We start from the raw sequence: 4,803 nt of genomic DNA on the forward strand, positions 1-4,803 counted from the left end.
CTGCAGCAGATGGCTTTCTTGTTGATCTCTCCGGACGGGGAAGTACTTCTAGACACTGGACTTCAGGAGTCCTGGTGAATGTTTGTAGTTTCCCGTCTCGCACTCAGAAGATGCACAATTGTTGGCTGAGCAAACAAGGTCTGGGAACCCACAGAGCTCTCTGACCTCCTGACCGTATAGATAAAGCCATATCTGCTGAGCCAGGTAGACCAAGTCTGACATGTCTTAAAACAGGAGGTACTTTGGAGGAGCGAGAGGAGGAAAACAGCGATAGAAGTGATCTCCTGGTAAACAAAGTAGGGCCTTTGAAAGGGTCAGCAAATAAAAATTAACTAGTAATCTCTGTTTTACCACAAATTGGGTTTTCTAAACCCAGATTCAGGTCTGTCTTGCTTTATTAGCCATCACAAATCCAGTTGTGTCAGTTTCTGCACAGATTTTTTGCCTTCCAGTTGTGGCATAGATGAAGTCATCAAAAAGCTAGTACAGTCTGTACCAATAAACTCCAAAGATTTTAACTGTGTATTCTATCATTATAAATAAAATATATCAGCCCCATCTTCTCTTTCTATATAGCTATAAATTATGGTGGTGGTTGTTTAGTCATTCAGCCATGTCTGACTCTTGTGCCCCAAGGACTACAGCCTGCCAAGCTTCTCTGTCCATGAGATTTCCCAGGCAAGGATACTGGAATGGGTTGCCATTTCCTTCTCCAGGGGATCTTCTTGACTCAGGGATCGAAACTGCGTCTCCTGCAATGCAGGCAGTGTCCTTCATTGCAGGCAGATTCTTTGCCACTGAGCCACCAGGGAAGCCCAGCTATAAATTATATGCATGCACTTTTACTATGCTAATACATCATACACATTATAAAATATTACATGTATACATTAGAAGATGAGATAAAAATATAAATAGATATTCCAGCATTTTCTCCCCTGGCCTGAATGGATCATTGCTGCACCCTATGTAGATGGCACACCGAGTCTGGAAGGGCTTCTCCCACCTCTCCCACCTGTGACTTACTGATTTGGACAAAGAGCATACAGGTGTGGGCTACACATTATGCTTCTCTCTGCCTCAGTCTCTCTCTCTCTCCCAGTGATACAGCCTCATTTATCTCACAGAAATGTAGAGATCAATGACTGGTACACTTGACTCTAAGAGTGAGGTCATTTGTTTAATATACTGTATATTAATTTCTCCTAACCTCTACTCTTTTCTGGGCTTCTCTGATGGCTCAGTGGATAAAGAATCCGCCTGGAGTGTAGGAGACACAGGAGATGCGGGTTTGATCCCTGGTTTGGAAAGATTCCCTGGAGTAGGAAATGGCAATCCACTCTAGTACTTTTGCTTGAAAAATCCCATGGAGAGAGGAGCCCGGCAGGCTACAGTCCGAAAGGGTCGCAAAGAGCTGGACATGACCGAGTGCGATGCATTCACACACTGCTGTTTTCTGGGAAAATCTTATGATTTCATTAAATCATGCTGATTCTCCCATTAAGTGGTGGTGGTAAGGGAAAGAGTCACCTTTGTCTTTGAACTGTGGAATTTTAGCAGCTGGAGGACTCTTAGTTGGTGACCTCTAGTCTAGTCTTTACCCAGTTGATATGAGGAAACCTAGTCATAGAGAAGACAGAAGTCTCCTTGATGTAGCAGATAATCCCTGTTGCCTGGAAAACTGACCTTTCCTCTAATTTTGTTTACCCTCCTCTGAGTACCACATGCTCAGAGGCCAGCTGGGCCCCCTCTTCGGCTGCAGGGAGTGTGTCTTGATTAGGGCAAGTCAGTTATGAAGATTCCATCCATAAGCCTCGTGAAGTAGTTAGGTTTACACATAGGTGTGTGACCCTTGATTAGGGCAAGTCAATTATGAAGATTCCATCCATTAGCCTTGTGAAGTGGTTGAGTTTATGCTTAGGTGTGTGACCAAGCTTCTTGGAAAGTTTCCTTCACTTTGCAAAAAGGAGACACCTGGCAGACATTTCCTTGTTTCCTCTGGATCTTATCACCTCCATGTGACATGGACGCTTCAGCAGCCACCTGAGGGCCTTGGAGGGAGCTAGTTTACTGGTACAACCTGTCCTGGATGCATGGCAGAGTACAGAGATGGTTGCAAGTCATAGAGCTTTCAACTTAATCATGCTGGGACTTAATCATTCTGGGCTTCACTCTATGCATAAAGTAATAATTTCGCTCATTGTTTAAACCACTGTTAGCTGCATTTTCTGTTATTTGTAACCAAATGCTTCATAACTAATATACAAGGAGTTTGGAGACAGCAGAAACAGAACAAGACCCTAGATCTTTAAAACAGCAAATATTACACTGCTTGGTTTTTATTTACAAATGAGAGCTTAAGAGAGTTCATTCACCCTGAGGGATAAGAGCAGTTTGTTCCTTTATCTTCAGGAACTTTTGTCCTTGTATACTTGGAAGGTTCTGAGAGAATAAAACTATTTGATTATAAGAATGTTCTGCTTCTTCGCTTTCATTGAATGTTCAACTCTGGTGACATCTTGATGTATTTCTTCTAAGAATACATCGTTACTTTGTTAATAACAAGCACCTTATATAGAGATATCCAGTTACACTATGCATTTTGTCTATTGGCGAATATAATTTGCCTTCGAAGGCCTGGGCCAACAGTCTCTTGGTGCATTAGTGGCAAAGTGCCTGAGTATGGAATCAGGTTGGCTCAGATGGCACAGAATCTGCCTGCAATGCAGGAGACCCGGGTTCCACCCCTGGGTCAGGAAGATCCCCTGGAGAAGAGAATGGTTACCCACTCTAGTGTTCTTGCCGGGAGAATTCCCAGGGACAGAGGGGCTTGGAGGGCCACGGTTCATGTGGTTGCAAAGAGTCAGACATGACTAAGTGACTAACACTTTCACTTTTTCATGGAATCAGCATAGTTGTATGTTCAAACTAAAACTCTGTCCACTGCTAGTCTAAGCTGCCCTCGCTGCTGCTGATTATTTGGGACACTCAGAAATAAACCAGGAGCTTATAAAGGTAATGAGTGATTCCAAATCACCCACAGATACCCATAGTAAATGGAAAAGCTTTTGTCAACATGTTTAATGGTTTCAGTTGGTAAATTATTAACAGAATATATGTGGTGTCTTCAGCATTTCAAATACATTTACTTTCTGAGTGAGAACATTGGAGAACAGTCTCTTCTGCCAAATCCCCAGCTGCAGGTGCCCACTCTTCTGCCTCTCCTTCCTCTTCTCCCAGATGGTGTGGACTCTTCCTCGTTTTGCACCAGGGGACTTCCCCTCATGCTGCCGAGGGCTCTTAGTTTTTCCAGCCCTTCCACTTGGCCAGGTCCCATCACAGGACTAGTTTCATTCCATTCCATTCTTCTTCTCCTGGAATGTGGGGGAAAGATCACAATTTGAAAGAAATAAAAACATGGATTCTGGTGACTGTGCCACCACTCACTAAGCTATATTAACTTTCAGTAATTCATTTACTTCTCTCAGCCACAGTTTTTCCACCTGTAAATTGGGGCCAGTCATTCTATGGGTGTTCTCTACATCTCGGGAATGTTGTCAGGATCTAGTGGTAAAATCCATGTGGATAGGCTGTGACCTTTATGATTCTTTGTGTTGTTTCTGCTGGCAGTTTTCCTTCCAACGAGGCTGATACATATCCACTCAAGTGTACCAATTCTGACTGACTCAGTAGGCAGGAAGAACAGGTCCGCATGCCAATGAGTGAAATGATTTATATGACACATTCGCTTGAAAACATAGAGTGTGGTGTAGTTTTTACACAAATGAACTCTGAGAAGCAGATCCTGTTATTATTTTTCATGGAAATATATCCTGACATATACCTGTCATGCTAGGTGATGTCTTCATGTTGGGAATATTCAATATTTGAGGGAGAAAGGGAAAAGGTTGAAGAGATTAGAGGAGGGGTGGGTGGGAGAGACAGATTTGACTTCATTAAGATTTTTTTAAAAGAGTACTAGCTCTGTGGGAGAGGGAGAGGGAGAGGGTGGGGAGATTTGGGAGAACGGCATTGAAACATGTATAATATCATGTATGAAACGAGTTGCCAGTCCAGGTTCGATGCACAATACTGGATGCTTGGGGCTGGTGCACTGGGACGACCCAGAGGGAGGGTATGGGGAGGGAGGAGGGAGGAGGGTTCAGGATGGGGAACACATGTATACCTGTGGCGGATTCATTTCGATATTTGGCAAAACTAATACAATATTGTAAAGTTTAAAAACAAAATAAAATTAAAAAAAAATAAATAAAAGAGTACTAGCGCTTACCTTGTCATGATTACATCTATGGGACAGGAGACACTGTCCTGAATTAGAATACAATAAAATGTATAGTCCACTACTCTCACTAACGGTAACAACGCTCGGCAAAATATATAACTTCTCTGAGCTAAATTTTCCCCATTATCAACTGCGTGCTAAGTCACTTCAGTTATTGTCTGACTCTCTGCAACCCCATGGACTGTAGCCCGCCCCTCCTCTGTCCATGGGATTCTTCAGGCAAGAATACCTCAGTGGGTTGCCATGCCCTCTTCCAGCGGCTCTTTCCCACCCAGGGATTGAACCCACATCTCCTGCATTGGCAGGTGAGTTCTTTACTACTAGCATCACGAGGGAAGCCCCAATTTCCCCCATTGGTGAAACGGAAATGGGAATGGTACCTACTTCATAGGGTTGCTGTGAGTATTAAGTGGGATAACACACAAAGTAACTAGCACACAATGATGATGCTATGTGTATTTGTGTGGGCATACTTTAATATTACCCAGTTTCTGGTTTAC

This window comes from Bos indicus, chromosome 9, assembly GCF_029378745.1.
Source record: "Bos indicus isolate NIAB-ARS_2022 breed Sahiwal x Tharparkar chromosome 9, NIAB-ARS_B.indTharparkar_mat_pri_1.0, whole genome shotgun sequence".
Lineage (NCBI taxonomy): Eukaryota > Metazoa > Chordata > Mammalia > Artiodactyla > Bovidae > Bos > Bos indicus.